This window comes from Triturus cristatus, chromosome 10 (assembly GCF_964204655.1).
Source record: "Triturus cristatus chromosome 10, aTriCri1.1, whole genome shotgun sequence".
NCBI lineage: Eukaryota > Metazoa > Chordata > Amphibia > Caudata > Salamandridae > Triturus > Triturus cristatus.
The window spans coordinates 331,685,106-331,709,526 of NC_140593.1; the positions used below are offsets into that span (position 1 = coordinate 331,685,106).

At 47.8% G+C, this 24,421-nt stretch overlaps 1 protein-coding gene across 1 annotated transcript in view; it reads left to right on the forward strand.

The window, feature by feature from the left end:
- IGF2BP3 (insulin like growth factor 2 mRNA binding protein 3) overlaps positions 1–24,421 on the forward strand; it is a 643,796-nt gene that overhangs the window by 551,942 nt on the left and 67,433 nt on the right. The window lies entirely within an intron of this gene.

Sequence of the window (24,421 nt, forward strand, 5' to 3'; positions counted from 1 at the left end):
CTGCAAAACACTATGCGCCAAAGGGCTTTTCCAGTGTGCTGATAAGTAGCAACACCAAACTCTTCAACCTACATCCTTCTATACACACACACCTGTATAAATGTCTTAAATCACCCAAAGCTTTGTATCAGCAGTTGTAAATCTTTTCATACTTCATGGAATTAAATATTTTTCTGTAACAAGCACTACTTCAGTGAGACCTTATCTTACAGTGCCTTCAACCTACTTCTGAGGGGCACAAATGCTAGACTGGAAATTGTTTATAGCAGTGCTTCTGTCTGCTGTTAGGAAGCACTGTGAGGCTCCGTACGGGTCCCATGCCACACTGGAAGTGATGTTGTAGAGGTGCATAAATAAGTGACACTTGCATGCTGCTGCCAGTTTCTTTCTTGCAACATCTTCAGATGTTGATCCGGAGCTCTGCTTCTTAGTTGTTCAGTTTTCCAATGACTTCCAAACTTTTTCAGCCTAGGAAGGGCTGCAATGAGTTTGGAGTCTTGCGAGCTATCTTCCTGCATATAGGATAACATTAGTGAGTTTCAAAGGCAGACATAATATATTATGCTTCTGAGAGTAATCTCCCCTCTTCAGTGAGATGGGACACCATGTGCATCTCTGCCTCTTTAGTTGCCAACCAATATAAAAGTTTACACTAGTTTCTCCATTTATACACCTGTCTGGCAAATGCCATTCAGCACTGACATGCTTTATACAGAATAGAACTGTTTCTGGAAAGCTCTGTTTGGTGCCTGCAGTTTTACGGTTTTAAACTAAGATCTTCGTCTCTAGTGTTTTCCTTTACTTCTCCCATTCACTGCCCCTCTGGTATGATAGAGCAGTTACCTGCATAGTGACCTTTGCCGCCACCCAAAGTGTACGGGGAGAATCCACCGTCCCTTGCTTCAGTTTTAGAAAGGCTTTCAATTCTTGCAGCAGGAAGACCATAAACTAATTATCTGCCAGGAACCAGACGTTGAAATGCCAGACCGGTGTGCCTCCTCTGTGGGCTTCGAAGTGTTCCATCACTAGGGCATTATCTGATACCCATGAGTTGGGATATAAGAGCTCCTCCTGCAGAGGTGGAATGAGGCAGCTGAGGCGTGAGTGGATCCCACAAATCCAGGGATACGGACTCTAAGCCGTGTCGCAATCCTAGGCCATTCACCCAGTCTGCCAATCCCCTCCCTCTGCCTCACCTCTGGGGAGGTAGTAGAGTTAATAGTATCCATAATGGATGTTTGACACAATCACTCATGCTTTTACAATGGCAATACAACAAACGCGTTGTTACCATGCGTTCCGTTACCATGCAACGACTTGTCTTAAGGAAGCGCAGGTCTTTGGAATAGTATATATTACGTTCCTTGGGACATTCAGGACATTCCTTGGGACATTCAGGGAGGACTTAAACACATGTGTTAATGTATTAGAAGGCATGATGAAGTTAACACAAATAGAATCTCAATTGGCGGAACTGGCAGACTCTAACTCCACGGTTAAGGACAAAAATGTTATGTATAAGATGCCTAATGGCGTCCAAAATACCCAACCTACACAAAATGTTGTGTCCACGAGGGGGGTGCGATATAATACTCTACACCCTGGGAAATCAAAGCCTGACCTGGATATCTTAGGAAAGCAAAGAAACTAGACAGTTGGTCACCATTCCAAATCGTCTAGTGTCCTACCCGCAGTCAGAATCCCCTCCACTGAGAGAGTCTAACAAATCTCCCTTACATTGGTCTGGTAATAGATGTAGGCTTCATTAACCACCTTAAGCTACTCCTCTAGTAGCAGTGCTAACAGGGGTGCCCCTTTTCAAAGATTACATAACAAACTACAGAACAGCTAATTCACAAAGTAACATTCTGAGGCTAGAAATTGTTGGATTAGAGCATGTTGACAAATCATAATGGCCAGGCAGGTGGGATGGGTTGGCTGGGGTGCTAAATTAGAAGAGGGTGATTGTATGGTTATCAATTTTGATTAATGTAGCTGGTTGGCTATCCCAAGACGTTTGTAACCAAGGCTCGGTGGTATTAAAGCATTCCCTCTCCCAGTAGTGGAGAGCCAGGCTATAGACTTCATAGCCCGGTTGAGACACTCAGAGTTAGTAATGGGCCAGGTATTAGATTCAAGAACAGTGATGGTTGTCCCCTCTTGCTGTGCTCTTCTTCCAACCTATATGCCACTTAAATACAGCTGAAGTAATCAGAGAGAGGGCAGTAGAAAATAGGCTTGAACTAACAAATAGATTCTTCCCTTTTAGTCGGCCATATACTAACGACTGACTAACAAAATGCTCCCCTAAGAATGGACAGCATGTGGTCAACCAGAGTATTTCTACTACTTGCACAATAATGGGGGAGGAAGCTAGAACAAATGCACACTCTTAAGGTACTCAGTTGGAATATAGTGGGTGTAAGAAAGAAAATTGACACTAGGTGGCTTGAGCTATTAAGGGAGTATGATGTGGGTGTGCTTCAAGAAACCTGGGAAATCGAGAATACCCTTTGGTTGGATGGCTATACAACTTACTCTGAGCCTGCACGGCCTTCCCTAGCTGGTAGACCAAAGGGCGGTCTAACAACCCTAATTTCCCTAAATGTCAGAAGTAACCATTGCAAACTGGATTCTGAGTCCGGTAATTGTCTTGTGGTTCAGGGTATGCCTATAAATGCACCTAAAGTACTTTTTGTTAATTTTTATAATTAATTTGAAAGAACCTCTGTGAATTGACATTTATGCAGTTTGAATCGCTTCCTAGATTCATATAGGGAAAAGCAAATTACACCTTATTCGGTTATTATATTAGGTGATTTTAACATACATTTGTGTACAAAGAACTGCCACGTCGCTGATGACCTTGGCCCTTGTAATCATTCAGAGTCCATGAGGGCTTTGCAGTTAGTTGCCTGCGAATAGGGGTGGCTCTCAAAGTATTTCTACAGAAAATTCCTCCTCTTACAAGTGCAACAACCAATCACCCTCATCAAGAGTCTATTTCAGATGAGGTTTGTGAAGAAACAATGGGAACGGAAGCAGCAAAGGCAACTCCACATGCCCTTCTCCCGCAAATAACCACCAGTGACTTCCTTCCACTACCCCTGATCATTCCACTCCTGTCAGGGGACGTCTCTCACAATTTCTCCCTGTCGAACCCAATCACCTCAGACAAATGGGTTTTACAAATTATCCAATACGGTTACTCCCTGGAACTTACACACTCCCCCAAACATTCTTCCAAGATCACACGCAATGTCACAAGAAACATTTTCGTACTTAGGTGTCCTATTTGATTACAGGGTTACATGGGTACCGCAAAAGAAAGCCAAAAGAAACGCTTTGGCCAGTTCGTCCGTAGCAGTTCTTGATTTTGCACGTAGATTAGGGGCGAAGCCAGTGCAAGCAATGCTAAACATTTGTACAGCAAAATGGATCGCTATTTCACATTAAGGCTCGGAAATATGGGAATATAAGGAAGCTGAAGACCTTCAAATAGTGGAAAAAAATGTGCGAAGCCTGCTATCAGGTCCACAATCAACAACACCAAGAAATTGGCATTGGTTTTGTGTTAGACTTGATTGGAATGGCCCCTTACTCAAATGGATAATGACCTGGCTTAAACCTGAATTGAGATCATGCATGATTGCCTAGCCTTGGAAAGAGCAAGTAATATCCCGTGGTCGAGTTACATTAAAAGGATAGCAAAGCAATTAGGATGTCCTGAGCTGTTTAATTTGCCAGATAAATTATTGAAGAAAGATTTGTTGTGGGCCAAGAAATCCTACTTATGCATGATACACACAGAAAGAGAGGCTAGATCTGATTAAATCAACCGTACGAGCCCACCAACGATTGAAAACACATCGCACCATGGAACCTTATTTAGATGTAGCTGCTAAGCCCCATCACCATTTCCTCTTAGTAAGATTTAGACTCTACTATTTGCAGTTTTTACTGGCAGAACCCCAGGGGTGGAGAAAGGTTGAGGATCTGGGCCTTTGCACCTGTGATAACTTCTCAAGATACTTTGCACTTTGTCTTGTTCTGCGAGCATAATTTTCACATTCGTAAACGTTTTATACTACCAATTTTAATGGAAAAAAGCTTTCTGCAGGAAAGGCCTGCTCTGACATATTTACAGATGTTGAATAATGTTTGGGAAACTTTTAATATTGCTAGTTTCTTGGTTGCGGCGGTTAGAGAAAAGGAAAAAAAGAGGGACCCCTTGATCTGGTATATATTAATCTCTTTCTAAAAATGAATTGAAAGTTTTTCTGGATGAATATGTCCCAGCAATCTTTTTTTTTTTTTTTTTTTTTTAAATTATGTACAGTCTGTGAATCAGACCTTTTATCATGTTCGAATGAAAATGTCTGTTGCTCACATTTTATTCTGTTTTAATAATCCAGGAGTCCTGAAATGAGTCCCTTAAGGGCCACAAGGGTAGATCTGGGGGCAGGACGTAAATGCTCAGCAAATTATAGTGGGTACCTTCCAGGTAGCCCTCAAGAGCCACATGCCTCCTTAGTGGGCCAAGATAGATTGGGAAGCAGCAAGGGGACGAGGCTTGGGAGTAGAATCACCACCACACTGGACCCCCAAAAGTACCCTGCAGGATATTCACCATTGTACCCATATCGAGCCAAGAAAGAAATGAGATTGGTCTCTTGGAGCAGCAGTACCCCCGGCACATAACTCATGTAGTGCAAGACTGCGCCCAAAGAGCATTGATGCATTTGGCAAAGACATTGTTAGACCTGTCAGCCTTAGGGTGGTGTTCCCCAAAAATGTTGTGCCTTCCTCCTCCATTTTTGCTGATCTCGTTTTTGCTGTCCTTGGGACTCTGCACATTTTACCACTGCCTACCAGTGCTAATGGCAAATTTAATTAACTTGTAAGCCCCTAGTAAACTGGCACCACGTGTTCCCAGGGTCTGTAAATTAAATACTCCTAGTGGGCCTGTAGCACTCATTGTGCCACTCACTTAAGTGCCAAGCTCGAACATTACTTTTTGAATGCATACAAGTAACCCCTAGGGAAGGCCCTGGACAACCCAGAGGGCAGGATGCTGTGTATTTAAAAAGTTAGACATGTGCTTTTAAGTTTTACATGTCCTGGTAGTGAAACTCTTACATTCGCGAGGCCTACCTCATCCATAGAATACCATTGGAGTTATCTTACTACATTTAATAAGCTGTAATTTCCAAATGGGAGCAGGTAACAAGTTCATGTTTTGTCTCTTAGGAATTTAAATGAAAAATCCTAACTTACGGTGAAATCGAATTTTAAGTTACGATTTTGAAAATGCTACTTTTAGAAATTTGGCATTTTCCTGCTTTACCCATTTAATGTTAATAGCCTGTACCTGGGTCACATGAATGGGTGTTCTTGACAGTTGAGCTTTGTGTATTCCTCCTAGACAGCCACACACAATAGAGAGCTTAGGTGTGCCTCGATCGGCCATCACTGGCAGGATCGGAGGAAGGAGCTGTACACAGCCCCACTTACGCTTGGATAGGCTGTGTCCTGTCTCCATTCAAATGGCTGCATACCCTCTGTAGTTATGTCTGGAACCAGGACACAATGGGCAGGATGCCTGCGGACTCCAATAGGAAACCTCTAGAAACTTCTTTCCCACTTCAAAAGCACAACTGAATAGAACTACTTGAACATCACCACTTCAGTACACTTCTAGAACTGTGAATACTTTGCCAGGAAGCAGGATGACGTGCTGGGTGACTGCCACTTTGCTAAAATGCTGCCTGCTGGACTACTGCCTTGCTGTGCTGACCTACTGTTCTCTTGCATGGGTGCAAAAGACTGGACCTGCCTATCTTGAACCCAAAGTAACTCTAAAGTTTAGTTGCTGGCCTCCTGATCTGAAGCCTCCTGGATAGAACAGGTTTCCAACAACCTTGCACCTGTACTTTCACATCTGTGAGCCTACTCTGCCCAGTGGTGTCAGTCTGGGACCCCTTGGAAGTGGGCCTACGGTGCTGTGCAAGCCGTTGTAGATCCAGCATAACCGACACATATCCTCTGCTGTGTGATGCAACCGCGAGCAGAACCAATGCATTGCTGCCACCCCTGCAAAGACCCACATTGCAGTCTGTCGCAGCATCCGAGCCGCTGCTGCATCCTCTGCGCAGGTCCTCTGATCTCATCGATGGCAGTCTTGACAACGACCGACTCCAGTTCTTAGCTTCTCAGAACCAATGCAACACTCCAAATGGGTGACTCATCCGCAACTTTGTATTCCTCATCGCAAGCCCTCGTCGACTGGGATCTTCGAAACAGCAGAACCTCACACAGTAACCTCGCCGCATCTCAAAACAGACGCTTCACTTCATCTGCGCAACGCATCTTCAACGCAGATCGTCCCAATGCTTGGTAAACCAGGATTTAAGGTACTGAACCGGGTCCATGTAGCCAGCCCGCGCTACCTCGCCTTCGGTCTGAACTTGTGACTTTGTCCCAGTCTGACACGCTCAGGTATCCACAGTTGGCACTTTACGCCTTTTGGTGCTATTTTCACTAAAATCCTTAATTTCTCATCTCTGGTTCTACTAATTAGCTTTTTGTTGTTTTGGTCTTGTATTTTTTTTTAATTAATTTTTCTTACTCTGAGATCCTTTTATGATGTATTTTCACTGTTACTGTTTGAAGTGTTGCGCAAATACTTTACATTTTGCGTCTGAGTTAAGCCTGACTACTCTGTGCCAAGCTACCAGAAGGTTAATGCATAGGTTAATTTAGGGGTTGCTTGTGACTTCACCTTGGCAAGAGTAATGGTTGCTGCCTGTGAAGGGCTTTAACCCCCAACCAGTAACTCAATTTCTTTCACATGTTTTCTTCAGCCATATGAGCACTGCTATATGTAAATGCAGTTGTGGGCCGATACGCACATGCCCTTTGAGACATGCCAAGCAAAATCTTGCCAGCAGCCCTGGAGGTTTCTGATGGCTTGTTTTGGTGCAGATGATTTGATAGGTATGTTATCCATGCAAGTTTGAATCCTAAGGATTTCCTTAGCAGGGCAGTTGATACCCATGTCATCCTACGTAGACAGGCCTGAATGAGATCTACTGGGCTCCCTTGAAGTGTACATAAGGATATGCCCTTTGAGTCTTGCTGCTTTGGCGTGAATGAAATTCCTAAAGACCATAGAACTACAGTGCGTTTCTTTAGAGCTGTTGACCTCTGCCAAAAAATTCCATAACAATTTTGGGGGATATTCCAAAAGGCTGTTGTATACTATTGATTGCAGCTGAGTTGAGCACATGAGCGGCAGAGGCGGCGGCATAGCGGAGAACCAAAAAAACAAAACAAACGCTGAACCATGAGCCGCAACCGGGAAAACGCTTTGCCCGCTCTGCCTTCTTATCGGAGGCGCTGTGGGGGGAGCCGAGCCTGGGCGGCGGGACTACTACATCAAGGCAGCATAGGCGGCTGCGGTGGCCCCGAAGGCTGCGAGCGGCCGAAGTGACACTCAGAGGCTGCAGACTTCAGGGGGAGGAAACCATTTCCTCAGATATAAAAGCTGACATTTTTGCAACACGGCAGGAGCCGTGTGTAGTTACCTAGTTGCACTGGAGCCACCAAATCCATCTCTATCCGCGGCAGGAGCCGCGTGAGACTTTCCTCACATTTCAAAGTGAACATTTTTACCTACCAGCGGCAGAACCCGCGAGCTGCTGAGCTACACCACCAGCCTCAACTACCAGCGGCTGAAGCCGCCAATATTATTAACACTCTCCCTTCTGCGCCTGGAGTTGCAAGCTTCTTGATAATAGCGGTTGAAGCTGTCAGTCATTTCTCTTACCGCAGTAGGAATCGGGAACCACCGTTGCCAGCGACTGAAGCCGCCCATCATCTCCTTCTGTGGTCCTTTTGGCGCACTTGAACGCCGACCACTGAACCCGACGCAGATGGGACAAGGCTGATGAGTGGTGTGCGGCAGGCATGCAGGAATTGGAACGTGGACTGCTGTTCCCGGGGCAGGTGGGCGGCGGAGCTGCTCTGGTCCCGGGGGTGGTGGGGGAGGGTGTTCGTCCCTGTGGCAGTGTTGACCGTGGTGCGCTGAGGGTGCCGGGTTGTGCTCTGTGTTCAGCCGGGGTGCTGTCCTCGGCCTCTGGATTCCTGACGGCGGTGCCGGCTCGATTACTGACGGCGTGGACAGATCACCAGGGACTTCGCCGTTGAAGGTCTCAGATGGACAGATAGATCTGTGGCAATCGAGCAGAAAATAATCTTGTATCATTACATACCTTCTTACACCCCACTATAATACCTTGGTATCTATTTTCCTTTGGATTCGCCTTCATAAACGTTTAATTAGAAAGTTTAGCATCTAGTTTTACCTTGTACCATTAGAAGTAAAAAACCTGCTAAATAGTGTATTCATTTCTAAAAAAAAAAAAAAAAAAACTACCGCACCTTCTTAGATTCAGTATAGCTTACAAAAAACTAAGATCTCATACCATATTTATGAAAAGACTCGAACAGAGCAAGCCACACAAATTAATGCAGGAAAGAAGGCTCCCATAGAACATGTGCTAAGGAACGTGGAAATAACGCAATTTTTCCCAAAAATAAACGACACTGGTAAAGGGTCTGAACTTAATGAGCAAAAGGAAACGTGTACATCCAAGGTAATGTGCAGAACGTCGGAAATACCACCGAAGTCCACTTGGTAGATCTAATGGAACAACAACAAAAACTTAAGGGAGACAAAGCAACTAACTATATAGTTCAAGACCTGGAACAAATAGAAGTACTGCAAGATCAGGGAAAAATAACTAAAATTCCTAAATCTCAACGAACAAAAACGTCACCAAATCTCTGCAGCAGATTTTACTTTACCTGACAATGTACAATGTATCTCTCCTGAGTCGAGAGCCTAGAGAAACTGAGAAGCACACGACAATTGTAAATAGTACTCCTCAAAAATCACCAACTTTATCCGGGAATTTTTCCCAATCACCAGAATTTTTTTCTACAAGGCATTTACAATCTCCAAATTGTCAGAACCCTGTATCCAATGCGTTATTCACTTTGCAAAAAATCCTAGAATCAATTCTCACTCTTGGGGAACATGATGGATAACTCAGACCAGCTGTTGGACACTCAATTAGGTATTTTACAATACCTCGTAGAAAAAGAGGAAGCAATATTGTACTTGCCAGTCACCATCTTGGAAAGGAATCAGAAAAACCGAGTCTTCCCACCACTACCACAAGGATACCTCTCCGAAAGGAAGCTGGAATACTAAAGAAGCATGCATCAACCCAAACGGGGGGGGGGGGGGGGGGGGGCAAGAAAAGGCAGAACACCCAAGTGTTTTCGCTCAAAAACCTATTTGAGGAAGAAGACAACAATGAAGTTCCAAATTCGGCTACACCATACTATCCAATTTTTTATCAGACTGTTAAACAAATTAAGTACTCTCCTATAATTAAAACCAAAAAAGAAATTCAAGTTCCGACCTTCTATCTTCAACATCCTTGGAGATGGCTTTAGCTAAAATGGAAAAGCGAGTTAATAAGAATATAAGGAAAAGGCAGAAAAAAGATTGAGTAGATTTGCAAAGCAAAAACCACCCATGTTAAAATTTCCAAATTCTCCACCACTGGATAACCAAACAATCGAACGTGAGAAATCATTGAAAAATAACTCAAATCAATCTACCACGGAGCAGACAGGCTCTCAAGTTAGAGATTGCTAACGTCCTTAATCCCTTGGCAGGGAACTCTCTAACTGGCATAAGTCAAGTTAAACCGGTCTATCCAGTACCCATTCAAACGACAGACCAACCCTATGAACTCCAGACTCCATCACGCTTTTCGGAGTTTACTGATCTATTTCCATCTGGAAATGACCCACTCAATCTGGAGCGAATTACGAACCTAATTCAAAAGATACATCCGCTCCAAACCTTCTCAAGCACAGAAATGAAACTGGTAGTTTTTCCATTAAAAACTGAAACCACGGTGGCTGTAGTGGAATTCTGGTCCCCGGTAATCCCGGGAATTATTCTACATGAAAGAGAAATCCTGTTTAAAAATGGATACGACGTCATAGCAATAACCAATTAGGGACTTCATAACCGGAATTCCTTTAAAGAGACCATTAATATGAAAAATAATCTACCCGCCCAAGTCTACAATGGTTTAACTGACTCAATAAGTACTCCCAACCAAGTACTATCTCGATTAGGAATGGAGAAAGAAAAATCTGGAATAAATCCATACCTAAGGAGGAGATAAGATGCAAAGCACTGGTCCTGGATTGCGGAGAACTTAAATGGTAATAAACAGGGAAGGGCGAATGTACTCCCTCTTTAGCCAAGGTTTGAGTATTGTCTCCTGGAATTTAGCGAGGAAAAGTCAGGAGAAATTCGCAATGATACTGGAAGACGACCCGGGGATCGTGGCACTCCAGGAAACTTGGTCAACCACAACTTTTTATCTAGACAAATACATTGTATCTGACATCCCAGCAGAACCAGTTAGCCGGGGTCACGCCAAAGGCGGACTTGCAGTACTTCTCAGTGAAGACTTTCTCTGGGACCAGGAGATCATACCTATGAGGTCACTGAATAGTCAATGTATTAAGATCAAGTGCCAGAACTAGCAAACGGGCATACCAAATGATTTACTGATCTTTAATCTATATATTCCGCCTGGCCCCAAATTCGATCCTCTTGTGTGCGAAATACTCAAGGAAATGGAAGAGGTGGTAGAAAATCAAGGATTCCCGTCAATATTCCTAACAGGTGATTTTAACGGGAAAATCTCCAATGACCTATTGGAGAAATGGGAATATGGACAACAAGAGGAGGCCCCGTCAATATCTACCCCTACCTTTCCCGCAGGAATTAAAGCTGATAAACGAGGGAAAATAATACTTTCCTTGCTCCCAGCTATTAATGGAGTCATCTTAAATGGTAACATCGAAGGTCAGATACCGGCAGCCCGTACAAGAAAAGGTATTTTGAATTCCTCAATACTAGATTACATGATATGTAGCTAGGATCTGTTCAGGAGAATAACACACTTAAGCATCAACTTCAATCCGGGCAGTGATCACGCAAGTTTAAAACTTACCACTGGTTTAGGAGTGAAATCTAGCTCTACAGGTTACAATATGTTCTCACAATGTCCAGCACAGGTGAACCAGGGGCAAGGACGTCTCATCTGGAATATTCGAGTACTCGATAACGGCATAATAAGGAAAACACAAGTGCAAATACTTGAGAATTCAGACATCATAGATCCAATAGCAAAGTTTGAAGTTACTCTAAAGAAATTGGTGGAATGTCTGCAAGGATTTTTTAACCAGCGTAACTCTCACTCAAGAAAACACAAAGAAAAATATGGATATATATATATATATATATATATTAATTTAGGCGCAATTTTTACAGTATTCCGAAAGTAGACAAAAGGAAATTAAAACGCTTACAAATCGTCATCGAAGGGTAAAAGATAAGCAAAGAAAAGTGCAACAGGATAAGAAATGGACGACCTCCAGATCGCGGTTAAGCAAAAAAACATGCGTGAATACTGGGCCCTCATTGCAAAAGAAACGGGCACAAAAAAATCTTTACAATCTGCACCAGTTCCTCCAAGAGGATGGGAAGGGTACCTAACAAGTTTATACAAGGAGAATGAGAGGGCAGAAAACATGAAACCCCAAGTTGATAAGACCGGAGTAGCCACTCAAGACAATCTTGCTCCTTCACCCACCCAAATCGAACTTATTGTAAGAAAAGCAAGATCTGCAGCAATGGGCCCAGATTTGATACCGATAAAGGTGCTGCAAAAGAATTCAAAGGAGTGGAGCTTGTTTCTAGCTCCTCTTTTCTTATTGCTTTGTCACTGGCTAAATTCCTAGTTCCTGGAAAGGAAGTATAATCATTCTAATTTCATAAGAAGGGCTCTCGGCTGTCGCCCGACAATTACCAACAGATCGCCCTCCTGGATGCCTCAGGAAAGGTTTTTGCGGCCAGTGTACTGGAACATCTCAGAGTGGGCTTTCTCAACTGGATCTATACTGATAAATCAAGCTGGGTTCCAGAAAAATCATTCTGTAAACGATAATATAGCAATGCTCCAACAGGTGGTTTACTCCGCCTTCATTGATTTCTCAACAGCATTTGACAGGGTGGACAGACCAATACTCTGGCGAAAGCTAAAAAAAATTGGGAAACCCAGAAAATCTACTTCGTATAATTTTTCCACTGCATTCAGAAACCTGGTGTCAAGTGTTAATTGGGCAAGAAAAGGGCCTTTCATCCCCAATTAAAACATCGAATGTTCTAAAGCAAGGGTGTCTTTTAGCTCCTCTACTATTTTCCCTGTACCTCAGTGATCTTCCGGGTTGCTTTGCGCAGGTACAACTTTCCTCCGGAAATAGCATTGTCTAAAATGCACACCCTGCTGTACGCAGACGATGTGATTATTCTTGACCTTACTCCATTCGGTCTTCAAAGGAATCTGGATGCACATATACTGAATGGAATTTTTTAATCCCAAACATAGCAAAAACTAATATAGTCCCTTTCTGAGGAAAACAAATACATACAAACTATAACTGGTCCTTAGGAGGGAAATTGCTGGAAATAGTGGAGGAATACACCTACTTGGGGCGTATTTTTACTCAAAAAATCTTTCCCACCTCCAGCACTTGGCCCACAAAGCAGATGTTCACACCGGGGCGCTCCAAAGACTGTACTCCTCTACCGGGCGCAGGCATTTCTTATCCCTTTTGCAGGTCTTCAGTACAGAGATTCCATCCGTTCTTTCATATGCTCTCGAACACATCCCAATAAGTCCATGGCATCCAATACACCTTAAAGAAACCCAGAGTCTCCGGAAACTAACTAAAGTGCCTCAAGCTGTGCCCGTGCAAGCCCTGCGCCTTGAGTTTTCTCTAACCAGTACATATGCCAAGGGAATTACAAACTTAATACGATGGGCATATAACATCTTGCACGCAGAACCAGGAACCCTAAGAGCACTGCTAAGATCGGAAATGTTTTTATCAAAATCTAACGTTTGCACTGAAGTTAACAATGTACAGTGGATCTGCTGAAATCCTGGACCCCGGCACACTTTTTTAAAACACTCAGCTCTAAGAATAAGTTACGATCTTGACATTTTACACTGTTCAAAACTGCTACTGTACAAGGCATATGCTGACTCAATGGAATTTAAGCAAAGGCAACACTATCTTACTTTTACTTTGAGTCACGGCACCCGGCGATGCATGATTTTACTTCGACTTGGGATTCTCCCTTTTAAATCCCTAATTTACAATTGGACACAAAACAAAAATGCCGGAAGCCTATGCGACCTCTGTCAAGGAGGAGTTCAAGATTTGATACATGCACTGTTCGTATGCCCTAATCCCACAGTCGTTGCTGCTGGAAAGAGGTTCTTAAAGCCAATCCAAACAAAGTGCAACTGTGCAGGGTTTGATTTCTCTTTTAAAATCATCTCCTAATGAATTTACCTGTTATAACCTGTTAAACATTTTTACACCTTTTTATAAATTTGTATTAGGATGAATGTTACAAAGTCCTTTTAGTCACAGATGTAATCTTGCTGTTTTTAAACTCCTTATTTGTTCTCAGTAGAACTAAATCAAATAAATAATTGACTTTTACTTTTTTTAAAACTTTTGGCTGGTGTATACACTGCAACCTTTCCCGACAGATGCATCAAGCGCACCAGTCCTGGATTGTGCTCCATCACATCCAACAGATGGGTTTTGTGAATTGTTCCAAAAAGCGAAGCCTGACCTTTTCATTGCTCCCTGCCTAACAGCCCTCCCTCACTAGAATAAACTTCTGAAGAATATCTATCCATCGTGCTACAGGAGATACCATGGTACTGCTTCAAAAAAGAGGGTACCAAACATCGAGATAGGCGTGAGTTTTTACACGTACTAATTCCTCATCCTGAAAAAGTACTGAGCTAAGAGAAGGCTCGTAGAGCTCTGTCCACTGGACACCTTCCTGCAGAATGACAAATAGAAAATGCTCACATTGCCCTAGGTCCTAGCTCCTTTGGACCAGTGCGATGTGATGGCATCCTTGGACTTGCACCTGTCCTGTGGTCTTACAGGCTTTATCTGTGCTTCAAGGTGGGTCGCACCAGCGCCCATCGGGTGTTCACGAAAGTGATGACTGTCTCTCTACCCATCTGTGGGTTTCACGAGTGGCTGTAATCCTGTACCTTGATGAGTGGCTGCTGACAGTAGGTTAGCTGCAGTCTGCTGTTGACAATCTCCAGATGATGGCGAACCTTTTGCCATAGGTAGGGGATAAGGCTCATTTATGGTGAAACCAGTTTCACTGAGGCTTCCATTAATTGGTGTGATTCTGGATACAGTGAAGTTCAGGGCTTTACCCTTGCAGCATCGATTCAAGGACATTCAGGCCATGATCCTAATGTTTTAGGCTTGCTCCTGGATCCAGGTGAGGACGTTGCTGATGCTTCTTGGCCACTTAGCCTCATGCATACTTCTTGTTAACTACATTAGATGGCACATATGAGTCCAGCAATGGAACTTAAAGTGCTAGTGGATCCAGCATCACGGTTGCCTTTCCAAAACCATCATATTCTTAGGGGGAAGAAAGCTCAACTTGTAGTTGACTGAGTGTAGTTTGTCCTGCATAAGACTACTCTCGCTTCCCCACTGGGACTGAACAGTGGTGACGGATGTGTCACTGCTTTGTTGGGGCGGGGTTACTGAGAGAGTTAGAAATCTGAGTAATCTGAGTAATCCACACAATCTTCTGGATCTATGGACTATTTGTCTGGCCTCAAGGCCTTCCTGTCACCCATTTAGGGATAATCAGTTCTTTTGCACAACTCCACTGTCATGGCACTAATAAGTAGAGTGGAATAGCATATTAGGTCCTGTGGCAGGATATTTTGTGTCTTGGGAGGTGGCTGAAGCTCCAGGGCATCTGTTTGATTACCAACCACCAAGTGCTTACCCTGAATGCCAGAGCAGGAGAATCGAGCAGCATTCATCTGGCAGATCACACGTGGTATCTACATCCTGAGGTGGAGCAGGGCACTGTAAACCAGTTGTGAGGGCCGGGGCGATCTTGGCTAGTTCTTTTCACCACGTCTAATGCTCACGGTCAATTTTGCCCACTGCTGTGTTTCTGCAACACTCTTTTAGATGCATTCAGGCTGGAATGGAACAAGACACATGTACATCTTCCAGCCACTTCCTCTCCTGCCCCAAGTTCTGAAGAGGTTCAAGATTGATCAGGCTCAGGTCACCCTGGTGGCCTCGATTGTGCCAGGAGAGTGGTGCCTGACATTCCTGAACATGACTGTCTTCCAATCCGGCTACCCCCTCCGAGATGGATAATTCTTTGTGTTAAAATATGTTGTACTCTGGCCAAACAGCAGTCCCCACAATGTCTGAGAGCCGCCTTCTTCCAGGGCCAAGGCTTCTGCCACTTCTTTGGCATGAGTGGTGCTCAACTTTTACATCTGTCAGGCTGTAATGTTGGCATAAGGGCATATGTTTTTTAGGTCGAAGGACCGTCTGGTCTGCCGAAGGCAGAACCGGATGTCCGGAGATTTAATGATTCTTAGAGTGGCTATTTAGCCCGCCTCTTTTTGCTTCGGGGGCGTGTTCCATGCTCTTCTTTCCACTTTTTAGCCACGCCCCCGAATCTGAAAACCGCCGCTGCGTTTCTCCGATATTAATACTTGACAAGGGGAAACCCGTGAGGTAGGAAGGACCCAGGGTACTTGCTAGTTTGAAAAAACAGGAGGTCCTTCAAAGGCGTTTCTCCGAGGCATTTCTGCTTCGCTTCGGAGAAATGCAGTGGTGTGTTTGTTAAAACTTACGTTAATCAATGGCCGCAGTTGCAACTTCGACAACTAGTGACAATGTGCTGCTGTTTAGACTGCAGACCTTGTGTGTTTCAGTCGCTGGTGAGTCTCCGAGAGCTCAAGAGGGGGTGTAGCAGCTGCAGGGTGTCCAGGTATAAGACGGCTGGGAGTTAAAAGAGAATCCGGACATCGCACTGTTTACCGTCCAAGAGGCAACATCGTTTCCTGTAGCTCCTCTAAATAGCAGGTTCGCACTACGGGGCACTGGGGTAAAGCCGGAAACCCGCCAGGCTCAGAGGCAGGCGGGGCTGCAGGAGCCATCAGCCGGAGATCTGTTTGTTGTACGTTATGGGTCTGCTTCCCATGTGTAACCAGGTGAGATCTACAGGTGTGATGATTGAAACCTGTGGTGTTAGTTTCCACTGTGTTTCTGTCCACTTGTAGTTATTGCTCGTATTTTAAGCGTCGTAAGCCCCGTTTGGGAGTTTGACAGGTTTTAGGGACCATATTTGCTGCTTTCCGGAGTTTGGGGGCTCTGCATTTACCAGCATTTCCGTTGGTGTGTCAATTTGCATTTTCTGCCCACGCATGTTCTTTTGAGAATCATCCAGAAACTCCTCTAGGTGCTATCTAAAAAGCGACATCCGACTGCTCGGCGTGGATGTGCCTGGAGGGATTCTGTTTGGTGTGTTGTGATGCACGAGGCTCTTCGCTCGCACCAGTGCCCAAGCTGATAACAGCTTGAACAGACAGACAGAGGAACGACAGGCAGATCTATAGAGCTGGATCTTGCCAGCGCTAAAAGTATAAAATTGACAGCTCACCGGGTAGAGGAGGGGGTGGGGCTTTGAAGGAGCGGAGCTTTGTGTCAAGAAGATAGCTCAGTTGGGTAATGCATCTGCTGCAGAAAACTGCGAACTTCATGAGTATCAGGAAAATGGAAAAAAGTAACGCATGTAATTCGCAGGAAGGTGAGACCAAGCGTAGACAAATAAACTATCATTATTAATTATTATCCAGAAAATCCACGTGATTCACTAGCTCTGGACAGCTGCAGCCAGAAAAGTGAATGTCTGATTATGATGAAAGTATAACTGTTTGCAGTTTCTGCACGAAATAAGAGCAACATCGATCTTTAAGGTGCTGCTACCCTGCTAGTGGCGCTGATCGGAATGCTGACTTGAGCTGTGGACTCAGACCACTCTTGTTCCAATCTCGGCGTTTCCACCTAAAGGGAATTATCCTGGGCAAACCCTCCTGCCTTCCTTCTTCCCCGATCTCTTCCCTGCCAAAGGGCAATCAATGTGTGCTTCCAAAAACCACATGAGGGGGCGATGGAGGGGAGCGGTGGGTGTTGGGTGCTGGCGGTGCTTTATAGCACTTTGGACACGTTCCAGTACGAGGAGGGTGGGGCTTTGGGCCCAGGGTGCGTAAACCTAGCTACAGAGGCACAGACCCTGTAAAACAGCGATCTGCTGTTAAAAACGTCTCATGCTAATGCCTTCGTTTTATGCGCATCGATAATAGCTTTTTTTATTGCTTGTCACTATATCATCCGTCACTGTAGAAAAAGTGAAAGTGAAGTGGTTTCTTGCCGCTATTGTTCCCCACGCGATGTACTAGGATTTCACGGTATGGAATCGGGTCGGTTTTTTAACACTGCATGTGCGTGCGTGCACCCCTTCATGTGTTTCTTTCCCACGGCAGGGAATCCCGGCCAGCCACTTTTTTAGCTCCACGCGCCATCTCGATGGGAAAGGTCAGGTTTTAAATTCTCCCCAGGGTGTTTGCGTTGTCTGCTGTGGAAATTAGCGTTTTATTATAATTTACAAAAAATGTTGGCTTTGTCTTTTGCATAGCACAACAGCTCCCTGTGCTTCAACCCACTGAAATGTCAAAACCTAGCGCTCATGGAAAAATGAGCATGCCTGATATTGGGCGCTATATTTAAAGAAAACGGCTCGAGCTTTTAAAGCCGGGAGAGAGTAAACCCATTGCAATCATTAAACAATAGCTCATCGGCCCCCCTTCCCCCCCAAAGTGCAAAATCTGCCGCTGTGTAAATAAACGCGATGGGTTCGACTAGAATATGGATAAGTTTTACATTTAAAAAAAATCTAGGCAGACCAGACCCTCGAGAAAGTGAATAAAGGACTTCCACTGCACGTTGAAAAGCCAACTTCGGCTCCTACCAGAGACAGGAGGGAGAAGAGGGCAAGCGGGTGAGACAGACATTTAAAGAGGCACTGCTTTTAACTGCATGTCTGCTGGTACCTTTTGAACCCTCGTGAGAACCCTGCAGTCTGCGCATACTTTGAAAGGATGGCCTTTTAACTTGTGTACATTCCCACGTAACCCCGACAGCTGGTCTGCTCTACATTCCACTGACAGCATGGGAGGGAGCAGCCTGGAAGTGGCTCATATGGACACGGCTTTGCACCCCCGCCCTCCGTCACGTGTGTGAGCCTTGCCTCTGCATAAGAAGCTGCCATGGAAACCAAACAAGGAGGTCTCCTCTATTTACCAAACCATGTTAAGAGCAGCGTCTGGCCAGTTATTCTAATAAAAAACAGGATATATTTTGCTCTCAGATTTAGGATCTGGCTCCCTTCAAATTATACTTCACTTGTAAAAAAAATAATTACTCATGAAATCTTAATCTTCATAGAGCCTGTTGAGGGGTTTGTCAGTTGATCCAGCAAAAAGTAAATGTGTGTTACATTTTGAGGTTACTGTGTGGCTCTGTGGGGGTGGCTGTGTGTGTGGGGGTGGCTCTGTGGGGGTGGCTCTGTGTGTGTGGGGGTGGCTCTGTGTGTGTGTGGCTCTGTGTGTGTGGGGGTGGCTCTGTGTGTGTGGGGGTGGCTCTGTGTGTGTGGGGGTGGCTCTGTGTGTGTGGGGGTGGCTCTGTGTGTGTGGGGGTGGCTCTGTGTGTGTGGGGGTGGCTCTGTGTGTGTGGGGGTGGCTCTGTGTGTGGGGGTGGCCCTGTGTGTGTGGGGGTGGCTCTGTGTGTGTGGGGGTGGCTCTGTGTGTGTGGGGGTGGCTGTGTGTGGGGGTGGCTGTGTGTGGGGGTGGCTGTGTGTGGGGGTGGCTGTGTGTGTGTGGGGGTGGCTCTGTGTGTGTGGGGGTGGCTCTGTGTGTGTGGGGGTGGCTCTGTGTGTGTGGGGGTGGCTCTGTGTGTGTGGGGGTGGCTCTGTGTGTGTGGGGGTGGCTCTGTGTGTGTGGGGGTGGCTGTGTGTGTGGGGGTGGCTCTGTGTGTGTGGGGGTGGCTCTGTGTGTGGGGGTGGCTCTGTGTGTGGGGGTGGCTCTGTGTGTGGGGGTGGCTCTGTGTGTGGGGGTGGCTCTGTGTGTGGGGGTGGCTCTGTGTGTGGGGGTGGCTCTGTGTGTGGGGGTGGCTCTGTGTGTGGGGGTGGCTCTGTGTGTGGGGGTGGCTCTGTGTGTGGGGGTGGCTCTGTGTGTGGGGGTGGCTCTGTGTGTGGGGGTGGCTCTGTGTGTGGGGGTGGCTCTGTGTGTGGGGGTGCCTCTGTGTGTGGGGGTGGCTCTGTGTGTGGGGGTGGCTCTGTGTGTGTGGGGGTGGCTCTGTGTGTGTGGGGGTGGCTCTGTGTGTGTGGGGGTGGCTCTGTGTGTGTGTGGGGGTGGCTGTGTGTGTGTGGGGGTGGCTGTGTGTGTGTGGGGGTGGCTGTGTGTGTGTGGGGGTGGCTGTGTGTGTGTGGGGGTGGCTGTGTGTGTGTGGGGGTGGCTGTGTGTGTGGGGGGGTGGCTGTGTGTGTGTGGGGGTGGCTGTGTGTGTGGGGGGGTGGCTGTGTGTGTGGGGGGGTGGCTCGGTGTGTGGGGGGGTGGCTCGGTGTGTGGGGGGGTGGCTCGGTGTGTGTGTGTGGGGGTGGCTCGGTGTGTGGGGGGGTGGCTCGGTGTGTGGGGGGGGTGGCTCGGTGTGTGGGGGGGGGTGGCTCGGTGTGGGGGGGGGAGGCTCGGTGTGGGGGGGGGAGGCTCGGTGTGTGTGTGGGGGGGGGCTCGGTGTGTGTGTGGGGGGGGGCTCGGTGTGTGTGTGGGGGGGGGGCTCGGTGTGTGTGTGGGGGGGGGGCTCGGTGTGTGTGTGGGGGGGGGGCTCGGTGTGTGTGTGGGGGGAGGCTCGGTGTGTGTGTGGGGGGGGGAGGCTCGGTGTGTGTGTGGGGGGGGAGGCTCGGTGTGTGTGTGGGGGGAGGCTCGGTGTGTGTGTGGGGGCAGGCTCGTGTGTGTTTGTGGGTAACTCTGTGTAGGTGGCTCTGTGGGTGGCTCTATTTGTGTGTGGGTTGCTCTATGTGAGTGGCTCTGGGTGGGTGCAAATGCAATAGGTCTCGCATTTGAGTGATTAAGCTATTGACATTGTAAATAACAATGCCGTTTCTTTAAATGTTTTAAAAACAAAAACATAAACAAAAAGAATGTCATGAGCAATGCCAATAGCTCTAACTTTAACAATGCCGAGACCATTGCATTGTAAATGCTTGTTATGCTTTTGAGCCCTGTCCCATGGAGATGAGATGTTCCAAACTGAGGCAACGGTCAAACCATCTCTTCCATCCCTCCAGTGAAGGTGTTTTTCCATGCCTATGTAATATCCCGTTTGGTGATCACTAGGCAAAGCCACGGGAGAGCTCTCTTGTACCTATTCCCATTAATTCCATTAGAGACATCGAGGAATACAGAACTAGGATTGCGTATCTTCAAATTGTATGTTTTAATACATTCACCTATGTGTGATGAGCGTTGCTGTCTCTTATTTTTAACATCCACAAATGGTGCCGGCTAGTGCTTCGCACACTGTAACCATATATTATTCATGTTCTGTGTCGGAGTGTGCAGACCAGGAAGAAAAACTGATGTCATGCAGATGTAGCACTTGTAGAGTGCCACCTGGCCTCTACTATACAATGTATCGCATGGTCACCCACCAGGCCAGGCTCGGCTGAATGGTATAAATTAAGGGCCAAGAATAATTTGTGGTTCTTCGGCGAGACCAGTACCCAGTGTCTGTGTGCAGTGATCTGAACTGTGGTTGTGCCAGAAGGCCTATACGAAGGGTTGACTTGGGCACTTAACACTGACGACTAGATCGGAGGTCCCTCTGCATGCAAGTTCCCACCTCTCGGTGTGCAGCATGGTAGGCTAGACTTTGCCACAATGTCCCGCCCCACCCTCCTGCTGAAGGTGCCGTGGGTGTCTCTGGGCTGTATGCTGTAGTGCTGATCTGAAAGACACATTAGTGATAGATTCCTTACCTTAGAATATCCCTAAGGCATCAGACTGGATCCGTAAAGTTTTTTCATCAGCAGTACCCCTGAACATCGGCAGGTGGCGCCATGCGTCTCCACATCCGTCGCTGGCGTCTTATGCGCCGAGATGACATCACGGAGACTACTTAGGCGCCACTCATGTGTGCTGACATCAGTATTTCCTTTTTCTGCGCCAGTAAGCGCAGATCCGGTTAGAGCACGTACCTTGGTCACATTTTGACTATTCTTTTGAGACTTTTGTCTCCTGTACATTGGAGTTTGGTGCCGTAGGGATGCCTGGTTTTAAGTCTTGTGGGGCCTGCCGGCGCAATACGACGGTGGCGGACCCCCACGACGTCCGTCTTTACTGCCTGGAGAGCAACCACGACACCCAGGCCTGTATGGAATGTTTGGCCATGGCCCCGAAGGCCTTGAGTGAGTGGCGCCGGAGGCTGTTTGAGGTTCGGCACTCGTCCTCGCGCCATTCGCGGTCCAGGGGCCGCACCAGGGAACGCTCGCAGGGCCTCCATTGCTCCTCAGGCTCCAAGACTTCACCCTCTGATTCGGGTAAGAGACGACACAAAAAGAAGTCGAAGAAGCGTTTCCGCTCTCCGACGTCCCCCCCGTCGATCCCCGGAAGCAGACTAGGGGGACAGGGATTTTGCCCCTGCGGCTCCTTTGGAGCCCGGTAGTCACACCGCCTACCCGCCTTACCCGGGTCCGTTGGCGACTCCCGCTCAGGTGCAAGAATTTCTTGCCACCTTGGACCGCCTGTTTAGGCCTCGGGCTCCCACCGGCTCGCCTTCGGGCCCTGCAGTCCCATTACAGGATCCTGTCGGGCCATCGGTGCCGGCGGCGGCTCCAGTGCCACAGGATCCTGTGCCGCTGGCTCCGGCCACGGCGCCTCAAGGTCCCGCACTGCTGCCTCCGGCGCCGCAGTGGGTTCCATTTGTCCCGCACCTGCCCAGGTTCTCGGACACTTTTGTCCCCACCTGGGATCCGCACTAGGACACTGCGCCGGTTGGTCCCTGTCCGGTGCAGCTCCTGGCTCAGTTTGTTCCTTCCCCGGCTCCTGCCATACCGCCGCGGGCTGTACTACATACAGCGGAGGTGGAGGATGACTAGGAGGAGTCTGAGGGCCCTCTTGCTTGTTAGTGCGACTCCGAGCAGGACTGTGCAGACGAGTTAGACTAGGCCGATGGCCTTGATCTCTCCTCTGACCCGGGGATTGCCTCTCCTCCGCCTACCATGGAGGAGGGTGCTTGGTCGGGCAGCTGAGGTCCTCACCCTTGATCTCCCTACAGTGACCCTTAAAACAAATCTCCTCACTGAGGTGCTCCAGACGGCGTCCTCTTCGTCGGAACCCCTGCTGCCATTTAATAGCGCCCTTACTGACGTCTTACTGGGCACTTGGTCGTGACAGCCACGGGGGGCCCTTTTGATTAAGAACGTCGCCAGGCGCCATCGCCTGGTGCCAGGTGACCCTGCCTGTCTGACCACATTCTACGCCGGAAAGCCTGGTCATCCAGGCTTCGACGTCCCAGAGTGCTTTTCCCACGGCTCTGCCGGATAAGGATTCTAAGAAGCTGGAGCAGTTCGGCAAGCTGTTCTCTTCGGCCAGCTTAGGGCTGCAGTCGGTGAACACCGCATGCCTATTGGGCCACTATTCCCACACGGTGTGGGATACAGTCGCACAATTGTTGCCTCGGTGTCCTGAAGAGGCCCAAACTGTGCTGTCCCAAGCTGTTGCCGAAGGTAAGTACGCCATTCGGTGTGGGTTGGAAACCGCGGACTCCCTAGGTAGAGCAATTTCTACGACCGTGGCTCTTCGTCGCCACGCCTGGTTGAGATCTACCGGGTTCTCGCCAGATGTCCAGAGCTCACTCAGGGACATACCCCTTGATGGCACTCCTCTGTTTGACGATAAAGCAGACAGTGCACTGGAGTGTTTTAAGGACTCGCAGTTTCCTCAGGGGCGGGTCTGGAAAACCACATGGTGGTCAGTCCACCTCTGCCCCCACTGCTTTACCTCCAAACCTTCCTAATCTGAGCTTTGGGGGGGGCACCCCATGCCAGTGTGTGGCTGGATCCACCATCACCTCCCCTACTGGCACGCTATCACCTTGGACAAGTGGGTGTTGCAGATCATCCGCAAGGGTTACTCCCTTCCCTTTCAGTCCACCCCTCCAGCCATGCCCCCTCAGTATCTCCGCATGTCGGGGGAACACTTGGCACTCCTCCAGTAGGAAGTCACAGCCCTCCTGGCCAAGGGGGCCATCGAGCGCGTTCCTGGGCCAGAAGTAGGACGTGGTTGTTGTTCCCACTACTTTTTGGTCCCCAAGAAAGACAAGAAGGCCTGCGCCCCATCTTGGGTCTCAGGAACGTCAATCACTTCCTACAGAAGGAGAAGTTCAAGATGCTGACTCTGGCTCAGGTCTTAGCTGACCTCGACCCGGAAGACTGGATGGTAGCGTTGGACTTGCAAGACGCATATTTCCATATTCCCGTCCTGCTGGCCCACCGGCGTTGCCTGAGGTTCATGGTAGGCCACGAGCATTTTCAATTTGCCGTGCTTCCCTTCGGCCTTACCAGCGCCCCTCGGGTGTTCACCAAAGTGATGGCGGTAGTCGCAGCTCATCTGCCCAGGTCAGGGGTGCGAGTCTTCCCCTACCTTGGAGACTGGTTGTTGAAGGCGGGCTCGCCCCAGACAGTCACCCACCTTCAGACTACTGCCGGCCGACCTGCATTTGCTGGGGTTCTCAATCAACGTGCCGAAGTCTCACCGGAGTCCCTCTCCGACGCTCCCCTTCATCGGAGTGGTTCTGGATTAGACGCAGTTTCGGGTTTATCTTCCCGAGCAGCAAGTCCGGGATATTCAGGCTATGATTCCGATCTTTCAGCCTTTATCTCTGGTTTGTCAGGATGACCCTCCGGCTTCTGGGCCCGGTGGCCTCCTGCATCCTACTGGTGCAACATGCCAGGTGGCATATGCGGGCTCTGCAGTGGGACCTGAAGTTCCAGTGGGCACTGCGTCAGGGCAACCTGTCCGATCATGTCCAGATCTCGGAGGCCACTGCACGACAATTGCAGTGGTGGCTCACGAGTGGGTCAATGGCAGATCCCACTCTCTTCCCCAACCGGAGCACACAGTGGTGAATGATGCGTCCCTCCTGGAATGGGGAGAGATCAGAGGCCTCTGGTCGCCGGCGGAGTCCTGGCTCCATATCAACCTTTTGGAGCTTCGGGCGATCTGTCTTGTCCTGAAGGCATTCCTTCCCTCTTTCCCAGGAAGTGTGGTGCA